Raw genomic sequence first — 15137 nt, 5'->3', positions numbered from 1 at the left:
TAGAAGTTGCAGTGTGATTACTGAAATGTCCTTTTCATGTATTCTTTAATGTTTGTATTTGATATCTGAATGCAGTAACAGTGCTTGCTTATTTGTCCCGGCTTCCAGAAATGAAATAGGGACTGGTTTTGTGTTTGAGAAAGGTCTTCAACGTGTTAAAACATATAGGGGTCATTGAAGCCAATAGTTTAAGGAACCATTTCTTTGTTAAATCCTTACTTTCCAGTTAGAGTAAAGTGTTGCTCTCCTTGAGAGAAAGAACGCATTATGTTGATGTTTTGAGAGGATTCTCCTGTTTATAGTTAGAGCCTAGCCAAATCCATCCTTGGAAAAGCTGTGTGTCGGTGTGTGTGTGTGTGTGTGTGTGTGTGTGTTAAGTCTTCTTGGTTACAGGTTAAGGAACCACTGGCATTATTGGAGATTGACTGAGTTGTTGTTCTGGACATGCTGGCGTCCAGCAATCCAAATCTGAGAACTGGAAGGTCACGACGTGCCTAACTTCAGGGTCTGAGTGTCAGCTGCATAATCAATGGAGATATGCTTCCGTCTGTCTGTATATGTGTGGTTTATCTATTTTTTTAGCCAATCAGAAACTGCAACCTGAAGCAAGGACGTAGCTTAGACCTGGGTGAAGGGTATAACTGCTGTGATCTTTGTAACTGTAAGCGGGGCGGCCTATGAACTCCTGTGTGAGTCTTGAAGCTGACTTCTGCTGATGAAACTGCAAACTATCTTCAGTAAAACCTTTCTTTATTTATGATAATTCTGACTCCGGGTCTTCTTTCAAACATCTGATCCTTGGGTCCTAAACTGTTACCCCCTAACAGTTATGGTGGAAAATGTGCAGGAAATTATTCTTTGGTGACATCCCTGGCTAATAAACAAACAAGGTAGTAAGATTTTATTATTTGGTTAGGGCTGTCTGAATGGAAGAGATTGGAAAAGGAGAGCGGAAGAGCTTCACTCTGACAAGGAGAGTGAGGATTAATTATACTAAAGTATGAGAAGTCGCTGATAGCATCGTTACGGTTTACGGCAGCGAAGCGTGCTCTTTGGGGGCCCCGCTGGGCATCGTCCCTGGATTGTAGGTCCAGTGCGCAGCAAACCTGCTCCATCTCTTCCATCTCAGATAGGGGATCCCCAAATTTAGTGAATCAGGCAGTTAGGGATACTAACAAAAATAGGGTTGTTTGCCAGGGATGCATCAGGAACGATCCTGAGAGAAAAATAAAAAGGTTGTGACCCAAATTGGCGTGGACCAACTGTCATGTTGGAGTATTCTTTGCAGTTTCATCATGCAGAGGCCAAGCTGTGTTGTTCAAAGATCGCCTCTATTTCTGCAATAACTTCAGGTGAGTTTGAACCGTGATTAAGATATGGCTGACGAATTGAGAAACTTGATCAGTAACCTGAACAGTCCTGAAACAAGTGAGACAGAAGAGAGCAAACGCTGTAAGCAGCTGTGCTCTGAAGCTCTGACTTCAAAGAGATTTGCATAAATTAAGAAAATGGGTATAGTCAGGCTTTTGATTACGACTGGCAAGATAAACAACAACTTGACTGGCTACAAACAAAGGAAGAAACTGAAAAATTATAATTTTTAGCCTTGTATTGCTTCCGATGATTACAAAAAGCAAGTAAATGTAATTGTGGGTCGGGGATCATTTCCTTGGACAAGTGTGACTGAAGATAAACAGAAACTCTGTGAAAACCCCTTAGAATATTTTGAGCATTTCCATGCAGCTTATGAAAATTAATGTTCTGCCAATGATAATGATGAAGATTATGATTTGGCTATTGTGACTGAATCCGCCACTGGTGGACTGTAAAAAGAATACAGAGAACCGCTTATTAGTGGCTCTGTTTACATTCCTGATTGGGACACACTGCTTCAAGGGTGTGCAGTAAGTTGGAGCCGTTTGCAAGCTGTGATCAACTATAGGCAAGATGTCTGATGCTGTATTTGAGGCTGAGACACAAACCCACCAAATGACAGAGAGTGTTTTAATTGTGGTCAGCAGGGCCATTTAGCCCATAATTGTAAATGCCCACTCAGAAGGTGATAAAATGTGAAAGTAACAGAAATTTCTGGTATTAATGTGGGTTTGAAAGTAGATCAGTGTTTAAATGACAGTATCAAAGTTTTCGTCTGAGAAAGAACAAGAGATAAAAACCAGGTCCAAAGACTGAAGCCTTAAGGGAATCCTTTTGAAGGAAAGATCTATAATAATATAAGTGAATTGATGAATACAGGTTGGTGTAAAATTAATGACTCCAACAAATGTGAGTTGCAAAAATATCTAAAAATTATGTTTATTTGAAAACGCATGTCATTTTCTGGCAAAGATGCCTTAATTTGGGCTAGAGTTAAAAGATGGTATAAATCTGAGGTTTGAAGTTTTTGAAAATGCATGCATACCAGTCCTGAATGCCTCACAGTCTCTCTCATTCAATGTCAGCTAAAAACTGTTATCTGAGCCTGTGTCATAAGTGATAATAAGCTAACACAGTGTTTCAGTTGAAAACCATGGACATGGAGATGTTAAAAGAAATCATGCTACAGGCAGTTCAGATTTTATATATTTAGAGGGCAATTTGTAAACGTTTTATAATGTAAACTAAATGACTTTAAAGAAGTCTTTAAAATAATAATGCAGACCTTAAACGATAGAAGTGACTTTCTTTTTTTTTTGTGTGACTAGTTTATTTTAGGACCAGTAACAACTTTGTCTCATTTTAGTCTCCACAGGGCTGATGGCTCCGGCTACAGATGTAACAGAACACTGAGCGGATGTTGTGATAACTAAATTCACTGAGTATAATCTCAGCATTGCGATTTTGCTGATTTGAAGATGTTTAACAGAGTTTAGTGATTTAATAGACTACTAAATACCAGAAGGCAACCTGATGGCTCTGGTGACTCTTGAATGCGCCTTCCCTAAGCTCCAGAAAACAACTGATTATGTTGAAGAAAACTATCAAAGATTCTGTTATGGGAAAGAGCGGTTACCAGTGTTGCACGAGGTGATTTCTCAACGACGGGTAAGATCCTCTTTGGCCAAGCGAGGGCAACCTAAGGCAGGGGGTCACCGCTGCCACTGGGCATCTACCCTGATGGGAGGTGTTTTATGTGAGATGGATATGAGAGTGGAGCGGATGACTGAGGCCAGCAGCATCATTATATCATTAAGGGGGGATGAGCTGTGAGAAGTTACGGCAGTCTGATCCAGAAATGTGAGTTCCTCCATACCACTCACCAGAAACCGCATTCATTGGATGGCTTGTTTTTCATTGTGACAAGCGTCTGCAACTATGCCAGGGGACAACACCCTGATGGAGATTATAGATAAAGAGCTAATGGGAATGGGCTTTCAAGAACTAGCTGAGACCATGAGACCAGGTGGTTGTCATTATTTGTTGTGGAGACGATAACAAAACTTCTTAATTTATATCAGGACCATGATGTTGGTTGCCTTATGGGCAAGAAAACAAGAAAAAAAAATGTATAGAAGTGTTGATTTTGAACTAATATGTCTATAACATAGTTTTAACTCCTGAAGGTCGTTAGACATGGTGGTGGCTAAAGATGAAGACCGCTTTTGTAGATTCAAGAGAAAGTCTGAATAACAAAGGTGAATGGTCAAAGGTTATTGTAATGAATTTAATATTACATTCTGTCTAAATTACAGTCTTAGGAGGCTGTTGAAAAGATTATTTGTTTATAGTGAGAGAGACTGCTTGAGTGGAGGAAGGGATGGTACTCCGTTTGTCTTTCTGTTATAGGCCTGCTAAAGCAAGCTTAAACGAAATAATGATAATGAACCAAAACAACCCATTCTAAAATCAAATGAATAATGAACAGACATGCTTTGAAACTGGTTAAGAGACTATGTAAAATTCAGCCCGTTCTCATCCCAAGGCGTCATATACTGACGCTTTTGACATTCCGTCTACATTGAACGCACATGGCACCCTTTAGCGTCAATATGAGACGCAGATAGATATGGGCCAGAAGGCGCCTCCTAGCAGTCTAACCATAACCCTACCCCAGACCTAAACCTACCCATAACTGAACAAAGCTATCTGCGTCTCATTTTTAGCGTTAATATCAAAAAGCAAACATTGAAAATGAGCAGTTAACGTGTGTCTAGTATGAGTGGGTGTGATGGTGACTGCACTTTATGTCTTGTATGTGTTAGTTTGGGGTACTATTATTTCCTGATTTTGTGGATATTGTGTCATTAATCTCTGGAATGCGTGTTTTATCATTACAGATGGGTTAAGTGAAACGACAAAACTTTAAAGAAGCAGATAATTCTAAGTCAATCTGATGAAAAGACAATATAGAACATGGGACAAGCTTTAATTGGATTGGTTTTCCAGCTCTGTCTGTTACTGGTAATTAAGACTACTTTTGTCATTTATGATGTTGATCTGTGACTACAATTTAGGTAATAAAGGTTAAAGGAGAAAGCAGCTATGGCTGTCTTGGGGTTGAGATCTGAGTTACATAATTTTTTTGGTTTATGCAAAACAGTAAAGATAAGAGACAATACTGATTTTTTTTTCTTTTTTTTTGAAAGAAGTGAGTTTCAGATAAAAAATAATGATGCACTGAGTATGATTAACAGGGATTAACGTCATATAAAGATAAGGGATGAACAAAAGTTTATTAAGTAACATTGGGAACAATTCTATATTTTAGTGGTAAAATAATGATTGAAATGATGATGTGAATTTTGTCTTAAGGGTATAAGATGTTATACAATTAAGATAGAGACTTCAGTAGAGACTTAATTTTCTTATATGGATTATTATGGGTCTTAATTATATTTTTGTTTTTGTTTAGTTTTAGTTTGACAACCATTGTGTTTTGAACCTAAAGAGTGGTGGTAGTGAAAAGAATGGATTAACCATCCATCTTTGTTTATTATAAAAGGAATTGGAAATTATAGTTTTATAAAAACTAGTGTGGGCCTATATATATATCCTGGTATTTATGATTATAGACAATGTCTGTAGTATCTGTGTAGTGACTGCGGGTCTAGCCCATGCTAGGAATACAGCAACAGTGCTTGCTTATTTAGCCCGGCTTCCAGAGAATAAATATGTATTGTTGTTTTGTATCAGTTAAGTTGATGATAATACCAAATTAGCCAAGACGAATGATAGCTGTGTAAGACATGTAAAGCCAGCTATGTCCAAAGGTTCTGGAAATAAATAATGTATGTGCTATAGGATATTTTATTCACGTGAAGTCTTTGAAGGAAAAAGATATGGTCTGTTTTATCAAAATTATAACCTAACAGGGGAGCATGGATCAGAAACCTAACATTTTGAAGCAGCCTTTATGGAAAGACCAGATGTGGTGGTATTGGACCCCGCATTGGTCTAAAACAGGGAACTGAAGGGGGTGGATTGGAATCCACTGCTGCTTCAATGTATATGTAATGAGTGATTATAATCAAGGTATTAATCATTATTTTTCCTTCTAAATATCACGAGTTGAATTACTTCTCTGGAGATTTTATTTTGTTATTTAAGTTACCAGTGTGATTACTGAAATGTCCTTTTCATGTATTCTTTAATGTCTGTATTTGATATCTGAATGCAGTAACAGTGCTTATCCCGGCTTCCAGAAATGAAATAGGGACTGGTTTTGTGTTTGAGAAAGGTCTTCAACGTGTTAAAACATATAGGGGTCATTGAAGCCAATAGTTTAAGGAACCATTTCTTTGTTAAATCCTTACTTTCCAGTTAGAGTAAAGTGTTGCTCTCCTTGAGAGAAAGAACGCATTATGTTGATGTTTTGAGAGGATTCTCCTGTTTATAGTTAGAGCCTAGCCAAATCCATCCTTGGAAAAGCTGTGTGTCGGTGTGTGTGTGTGTGTGTGTGTTAAGTCTTCTTGGTTACAGGTTAAGGAACCACTGGCATTATTGGAGATTGACTGAGTTGTTGTTCTGGACATGCTGGCGTCCAGCAATCCAAATCTGAGAACTGGAAGGTCACGACGTGCCTAACTTCAGGGTCTGAGTGTCAGCTGCATAATCAATGGAGATATGCTTCCGTCTGTCTGTATATGTGTGGTTTATCTATTTTTTTAGCCAATCAGAAACTGCAACCTGAAGCAAGGACGTAGCTTATGCCTTGGTGAAGGGTATAACTGCTGTGATCTTTGTAACTGTAAGCGGGGCGGCCTATGAACTCCTGTGTGAGTCTTGAAGCTGACTTCTGCTGATGAAACTGCAAACTATCTTCAGTAAAACCTTTCTCTTATATATAATACAACCTGACTTTTGCATTAGAGAATGCACAGAGAACAATGAAAGATATCAGACTCATTGTAATACTTCCTGATTTTGAGCAATTTCTCGGCAACTTGTTTTTTATGTTACAGTGAGAGAGTGACGCTGTGCAGAGATGAAGCAATTTCTTTGCTTTTCACTGTCATCCTGCTTTCACTCAGAAATTCTTCAGTCTTGTTAGAGTATTCAAAGGCTCTTCAAAACAAATTGAAAAGAGAGAGAAACAAATATTGATAAAAAAGATCCTGCTGAGCATCACCTGGCTCAGGAAGTGTTTCATCTTGTCAGAACAAAGCCTTTGAGTCATACTGCAACCTCAATCCGGCCTGACCCACCGAGACCCCTAAAAAACCCAATGGTCCTACCTACAGGCCAGAAGACACAGCTGTGAGTAGACATGACAGTGCGCTGTAAATAAAAGCAAATACATTTTATCCAACATATAGCTTCTCACAGGCTCTAAAAGAATCGGTGAATCTTCATTTAAACATGTCAGACCATCAATATACTCCCAAACTAACAGAGCTGTCTGAGTGGACTATTTGATCTTCAATGTTGCTGGTTTGTTAAGGAAGTTCCCAGAATGCATTGAAACATGATTAAATTGTGCAGTTTTCTGCTATAGGATTAATTTGTTGTCGTTTGCTGACTTTAATCATGCTGTTACCCCTCTTGACTATTCTTAAAATTATTGATTTAAAATAAATGTTCTCCTTCAGAAACCAAATTGATGGCTATATTTAAGTGAAAAGATAGTAAATTAATATTTTTATGTTACTAATTGATAAAATTAGAAAGAAAAGAGAAGTGACAGGTGAATAATGAGAAGTTAAAATGCCACACGAATCAGGCAGGCTCAGGTCACAGGCCAGAGTAAGGAAATATAGTGGAAGAAACAGAGACAGAAATCATACTTTTAAATGTGATTAGCTTGTCACGTTTTTTTCACAAAACATGAAAATAAAAATAATAAGATAGTGGCAATGTGATTTCTTTCTGCAGCTGTGGTCCCAAACCACTCATAACAAATGAAGATGTTATTTTAAATCAAGAAAAAGAAGAAAGAGGCATAATCTGCACTAACAATTTCATGTGATAGACTCTTCTGAAAACGGAGACAGAAAAGAAATCTGCCGAAAGATGATGGCTCCACTCTCCAATGATTCTTATGTACTATCAATATTTCAAACAGCTTTAGTCAATTCTTGAGAGAAATAATGTCACAAATCAATATGTGAATGGCCTTATAGGCAGTCTATAAAAAAAAGGTGAAGGACAAGTGTTGCATTGTGAGGGAGTCATTGTCATGGTGTAGACTGAAGAAGACGAGAAGGCAAAAGGCTCCAATACAAACTTTTGATTCCAATGGGGACAGGATGTACAAACACACACTAACTATGACAAAGAACGGACAAGGACTAACTGACCTGAAGGAACTAAATACAAACACTGATGAACACTAATGACAGAAACACAGGTGGAACAGATGAAAATTAACTAGACACAGGTGATACGGATGAACTGATAATGACAGTGAAGATGACACGTGACATGATGACAGGCAGACAAGTCCAATGAAAACAAACTAAACAGAACACAACGGTGACAGTCATGTGGTTGTCAAGGGGAAGTCCAGGGTCACTAAAACATAACCTGATATCGCTGACCTATAAAATTATGAATGCATTTATGCAGCCAGAGTCATATTGAAACAGCCTCTGACACACACCCACAGACTGAGTCGTGGCTCATTGAGCTGAAATGTTCTGAAATCGATTTAGACCAACATAAAGGAGGAAAAATATTTCACCTTTGTTATTAAAACTGAATGCTATTTTATGAATGAAAGATCAGTGGCAGAGATAGTCAAATCACCCACTGTTTATGCTGCAATTTATTTTATGAATGAAAGATCAGTGGCAGAGATAGTGGAATCACCCACTGTGTTTATGCTGCAAATAGAAGAGTTTGATTTGAAATTCAATATCATGCCCCATTTCAGTCAGTTTCTCTGCAAGGGGCCATCACTGTAAAAAATATATTTTTGCAATTTAGTTATTTCAACTTATTTTTTTGTGTAGAGATAAATATATTGTCCAGACAACAAGAAATTTTAAGTTTTCTTGTCCTCAACTAGTGAAAGTTGAATGGACAAGTAAAATTGTTATTTTAACTCAAAAATGTATGTTGAAACAACTGCACTGAATTTTCTGCAGGTTTTACTTCAGTTATAGAGCTGGTAAGTCCCGCCCCTTCCGTAAAACCCCGCTGGACCTCAAAGTTGAAAAACCGTCAATGCAAGTGAATGGGAGAAAATAATTATATTCTGATCCTGTTTGAATTGTGCCATAAATTGAACATATGTTGTCTGTGAATTTTTTATACAACTTTTCATGTTACGAGTTTGACAGTATATGGTATGATTCTTCGGCTAGCAGTTGTGGAAAAGACATAACGAGAAAGACTACATATCGCCTATGTGACGTCACCCCATAAAGTTGATTTACCCGTGGTTTTCACCAACCTCAACGATTTTGTCCTCTACCTGAAAGAAGGTGGTGAAGTGCACCAAAGACACAGCCATGTTTAGCGGGATCCGTGAGCTAGTCCGTGTGCTAGTGGTGTTGACGTTTCAAACGCGTCGAGAGTTGTAGTCCACAAAGTGCTCTCACACAAAATCTAACCGTATCAAACTTCTACCCGCTAAATTGTATCATTCTTTACACGAAAAGTTATATAAAAAATTCACAGACAACATATGTTCACATTCATGGCACAATTCAAACGGGACCAGAAAATAATTATTTTCTCCCATTCACTTGCATTGACGGTTTTTCAACTTTGAGGTCCAGCGGGGTTTTGCGGAAGGGGCGGGACTTACCAGCTCTATACTCTAATGCTTTAATAGCAGCAAACTAAACTTAATTTGTGTAAACTAAACTTAGTAAACTAAACTTTATTTATCTATCTATCTTGCTGTCTGGTAGACTGCATGGTCTTAAAACCTAAACTTCAAGCTTTTAAAACCGCTTCAAACATAAATCTTCAAACTTCAAAATATTAAATCTATTTCAAACTTTCTGCTCAGGTTTTCTCAAGCCAACGTCAATGGTTGTCTTGTAGTTATCACTAATGTGGTAGGCTATATATAAATTAATTACAGTGCATTTTATTTTAGTACGTACATTAAAAACATTACCGTTAGCCTATTTACAATTATGAGCATAGATTAATTAAATTACACCAAAAACTTATCTAGCTGCTTCAGTTTTTATTCATGGTCAGATTCAATCCATCATGGGCGGATTTGAACGACCCATGAAAAATGAACCACTCAAGATGATTCGCAGAATAATTTTTCTTCTCTGAGAATTTTCGAGAGAAGCCAGCAGAAACCGGATGATTTTCCATGTTGGACCACACGTGCTTCAGAAGAAATAGAGTGATACAGAGAAAGTGTGACTTTTTATACTGTAAAAAGTGGATTGTTGCAAGTTTTTAGTTCGTAATAAGCGTTTTTATAGTCTTGTGTTATCGAATAATATATTAAAGATTTGTAAAGCACACAATTAAATGTTTGTAATAATCACAATGTAAATATTGTTCACAAATCCGTCATTTCTGACAATAAAATGCATTAAATTCGTAAGTGCAAATGACAATTAGTAAAAGCAGATTTTCAGAATTATTGTCCATTTTGAGCCAGAGTGTCTTGCACATTGAAGATTCGCTGATTGTACTTCCTTGTGTTGACTTAGAGCTTCAGTCAAGTTGATTAAAAGCTGCTCGTTCACCAACCGGACCAAACTGGATTTTTTTTTTTTTTTTTTTTTTACCTCAGTCACTTCATCTCAGTTGCAGAGCGCCATAGGTAGCCTAAGTTTTCACCACAATCTTTGAATTTTAAAAAAGTAACTGTCAAATTGAATCGATATGGGCTATAGAAATAACAATTAATAGCCTACGCCTGTGGTTTGAAATGTCACGATTTCATTACTACTATTTGGTGTTTGGATCTTGCCAGCCTCGCGCCATTTTATTGCGCTTTTGTTCATGTTTTAAGAAATCTTTATAATAGGGTGAATTACACACGATGTTGTCACGAATGTAAGATTATTGAGTGTATTTCTGCACATAGAAGATTCGCTCATTGTACTTCCCCATATTGACTCACAGGTTCAGTCAAGTTGACTAAAAGCTTGTTCACCAACTGGATTTTTTTTTTTTACCGGCTCAGTCACTTCATCCCAGTTGCATATACGTTTTCACAATCTTTGAATTAAAAAAGTAAATAAAAAAAGTGAATAACTCACAATGTTGTCATGAATTTAAGATTATTGAGTGTATTTCGAATCTTGCACATAGAAGATTCGCTCATTGTACTTCCTTGTGTTGACTCACAGGTTCCGTCAAGTTGACTAAAAGCTTGTTCACCAACCAGATTTCTTTGGAAATTCTTAAAATTAACTATCAATTTGAATTGATGTGGGTAAAATAAGTAACTTAATATATCTGTACTTTTAAATGTTTTTAGTAATATTGGAAATGGTTGTGATTGACACACTGCATGTTTCAGTGATGCGTGTTTGAGTCACTTGTAATTTGAGAACACATTTCAACCATCTTCCTAAATTCATCATGCATAGTTTATAAACCTGTTGTAGGCTATGAAGTTTTAGGGTCTCTCGATCTGCATTTGAAAGCAAAAATAAAGGGTTAGTTCACCCAAAAATAAAAATTCTGTCAGTAATTACTCACTCTCATGTTGTTCCAACCCTGTAAAACTTTCGTTCATCTTCAGAACACAAATTAAGATATTTTTGATGAAATCTGAGAGCTGTCTCACTCCTTCTTAGGCTTCTATGTAATTTCTTAAATTCTGCCGGCCCAGAAAAGTTAGTAAAACATGTAGTCAATCTCAAAGCTCTTTCCCGGTTTAGATGTTTTGTTTGTTTTTTGCGGAATTCACGCTGACAATTCACGCTGACAATGCTGCCGCTCAGTGTTTTTTGACACTCAGTGGGCTTAACGCAGTCACTCTGGCCGTAGGTGACGTCACGAACATACCCTGCCTTCTATACAAATCAGTATTCTCTCCTGGAAATAAATGCATTCGAAATTTTGGTAATGTATGTTTAATGTGGTAATGAAAGTTGTAGTTCACCGCTGAATCTTTAATCCCTCTCTCTCTCTCTTTTTTTTTCAGTCAACTGACAATGAGATTGATGTTGTTCAGAGTGTTAAGGTGGGCATTTTGTCAGTGAGCAATGTCACCAGACAAGATTGCGCCTTCCCATACAACGTCGTGAATATGGTTGTGATACTGGAGGGGGAGATTGTCGTTGTGGATCTCCAAGACATTCCAAATGCCTTAGTCACATTGTTTGGACTGCTTTACGCTTTAAACATCAACTATCCCAAAGAGCTGTGATACACCTTTGAGGTGATCCAGCGGATCTTCATAAGATTGATGGGGAAAGCTGCTCCGCAAAAGTTCATGTACTGAAAAACAAACTAATGCGGTGAAGTGCATGCAACCTTTGGTATTTCCTTTTTTTTTTAAGAGTGATGTTCAATTTAATTGATGAACTTGTTAAAGCATCACAGCTTAGTTGAGATTAAAGTGGTATGAAACCAATTCATAGGTCTTTTAATGTGTTAAAGGGTTAGTTCACCCAAAAATGAAAATTCTGTCAGTAATTACTTGGCCTACCCTCATGTTGTTCCAACCCCGTAAGACTTTCGTTCATCTTCAGAACACAAATTAAGGTATTTTTTATGAAATCTGAGAGCTGTCTTACTCCTTCATAGGCTTCTAGGCAATTTCATTCTGCCGGCCCATAAAAGTTAGTAAAAACATTGTTAAAATAGTCCAAGTGACTACAGTGGCTCAACCTATCAAGCGACAAGTATACTTTCTGTGCGCGTAAAACAAACAAAAATAACGACTTTATTCAACTATTCATTTTCTTCTGTGTGGGCCTCTGACATGAGTTCACGAGAGAGCCACAGAAGTGAGAACTGAGAAGATGACGCAGATGGGTCTGGATGTAGGTAAAAATGGTTCTAAAGTGTGCATTTCCTGGATGACAGAATCGTGAGAAACCAACTAGAAAACATAAAAGTGCCTTACTAATGCTGCAAAATGAATGGCTTACCTTTCACACTTTCCCATCAAATGATCGTGAGCGTCATCTCCGCGCATGTTTCGTGGCGCTCTCGTGAACTCACGTCAGAGGCCCGCACAGAAGAAAATGAAGAGTTGAAAAAAGTCGTTATTTTTGTTTGTTTTTTTGCGCACAAAAAGTATTTATTGGTTTTATTTATTGGTTTTATTTATTGGTAAACTTATTATTTTAACTAACTAATAAGTTAGTTTAACTAAAAAAAAAAACATTCAAAGGATAACAGAAAATAATGAGTTAAGTCAACAAAAGATTTTTTACAGTGTACACTGCATCTGCAGCGGATCATTACGACCAAGTATGAAAAAAGTAACAAATATTGAAATAATCCACTTTTTATTGTAATCATCATTCTGAAACATAACAGTTGTTTTCCTGCTCCAGGTAGTGTAAAAAAGCTGCCTTACATACCATGACCAACCTGCTTTTTTTCCATATGGTAAAAACACACAACCTTGCTGTTTATTTAACTTAAAATGGCTTGCGCATGAACAAACCTCTTTCTCAAAACCCCCTTTTCACAGAGAGCTTAAGGATGAGGATTGAGCAAAGTAAATCACATGCTATTCCCTCAAGGCATTTTTCAATCAAGTTGTCAAACAAGAGACACATTCCTAATTAATTTTCTTTGAATTCTTCAGTGTTTGTTGAGGATACAAACAATGCATCTGTAGTTTTTGGAGGTGTGAAATGTGCAGAATGTCTGCATAGGGTCAGAGTTATTTAGGACATTGCTGCTGCTGCATCAAGCAAAATTGTATCCATTCTCACACAGAGCATGTTAAAAAAAGTAAAAAGTCTGAAACGCTGAAGAAAGAGATCTCAATCACTGTAGCAAATGATTTCTCTAAAAATGGAAACTACATAAACAAATGTCTGGGAATAAATAGCAAAATGCATTGGACTCAGCACAGCGATGGACAGATGGCAAGCATCATTTGCAAAGCTATCCCCAAGTTATTTCATGACACACAACAGATGGAAATGCAATAATGGGAGTAGTGTTTTATATTACAATAACACTGTTTATTCAATATATTATATTAATGAAAGAAAATGTGTATTGTAGTAGCAACAACATAATTTGAACAATATAAAATTGCAGTTGAATTCTAACTTTGGACTCATTTACATTCATATTAATTTTTTTTTGAAAACAATAAAATCGTTTCATTTTGATGTTTCTATGTGATGAACATTCTTGGTTTACCTGACAGAACAAGTGCAGGATCAGTGATTTTAGCATTTAAAGGCCGTACAGTTTTTGTCCCATTAAGTGGAACACGTTGTATTAAACCACATTCTCATTTAACCTTACAGTAGAAGGAACTTTTTTTTTTCTAATGCATAAACAAGATTTACAGCTTTTTTTGAAACCATCTATTTCTCTTTCACCTCTTTGAAAACAAGCGCTTTCCTTGTGTTTTATGCTAGAAAAATGTAGCAATAACAACTCCTACACACTAAAATATGTCTTCTGGAAAATTACATTTTCTAACATATTTTGTTTTGATCACAGAAGTAAAAAACAAATTTCTTTTCATTGATGAATGTGATGCATGGGATGTATGGAATGTTATACAATCAATTACAAAAGCACATGTTCAATATTAAACAGAGCATATCTAACCTCATAAAAGTACTGTCTAAAATTGTGTTGTGTTCAAGGTGGCAATTCCGGCCAGGTACATTAGGGTTATGTTATTGAGATGTATAAAAGGGGAAGCGAGAGGTTGAGGAGAAGACTTGAATTAGCCAGGGGGGCTTTTAGTCCTATGGGTCTGCTCTCCTCAAAAGCCTCATCAAAACTGCAATCACTCAGTGGCCTCTGTCTTTTTGTCAGAGTGTAAATCAGACCTTTAGAGGAAAATCCCATCTCCTCCCTTAAAGGTAGGGTATAGGCAATTTTTTAAAACATTTTTTGTTATACTGGTTGAAACTCTCTTTACATCCTGATAGCAACCAATAAAAGAAGTGATCTAAATATTAAAACATGTACATATATCATCTGTGGAAGTCCTGCACCGCACTGTTTGTCCAATCTTTGCATTCGGTCTGAATGTAGCCAAACAATCACAGAGCGCCACAAACTCCTGAACTAAAACAGCATCCCGTGACGTTCTATTCACGTCTTCAGAAGTTGTTTGTGTTCATTATTATCGCAATGTTATGTGCTTTCTTTGAAACATGAAGTAATTTAACGCCATCTCTCGTCTCATGACACTATACAGACTCTGCTATATGTGTGGAGGAGGCGTGGCATTGGAGACGCTCTGAAGGGAGGGTGGGATCATAGACAGTAAAAGGGGTGGGATTCAAAGCTAGCTTGCTATTGCTAGCCTCTCCGAAATGGCCGACCCTACCTTTAATTCTGTTATTTAGTTCAATTAAAATGGCATTATTTCCAAGGCCTTTAAATTTGTAAGTCATCTTAAAACAATGATCCAGTGAGAGTGTGCAAGGAGGGGTGCTTTGTCCAAAGGAGGTAGTGCATTTTCAAAAAATTAAGCGCATTTATTACCAACATTTCGGCACAAGGTATGATGCGAGTGTGCTTTAAGAGAGTGTGCAGTTATTTTTTCTTTGCATCAAGTTTTTAACTTGCACCTAATAAGGTGTGCATTTGCTTTGCTGTTCTCTTGAGAA

Source organism: Scardinius erythrophthalmus (genome assembly GCF_964197995.2).
Source record: "Scardinius erythrophthalmus genome assembly, chromosome: 19".
Lineage (NCBI taxonomy): Eukaryota > Metazoa > Chordata > Actinopteri > Cypriniformes > Leuciscidae > Scardinius > Scardinius erythrophthalmus.
The sequence above is the reverse complement of the archived record's forward strand: the minus strand, read 5'-3'. Positions refer to the sequence as shown.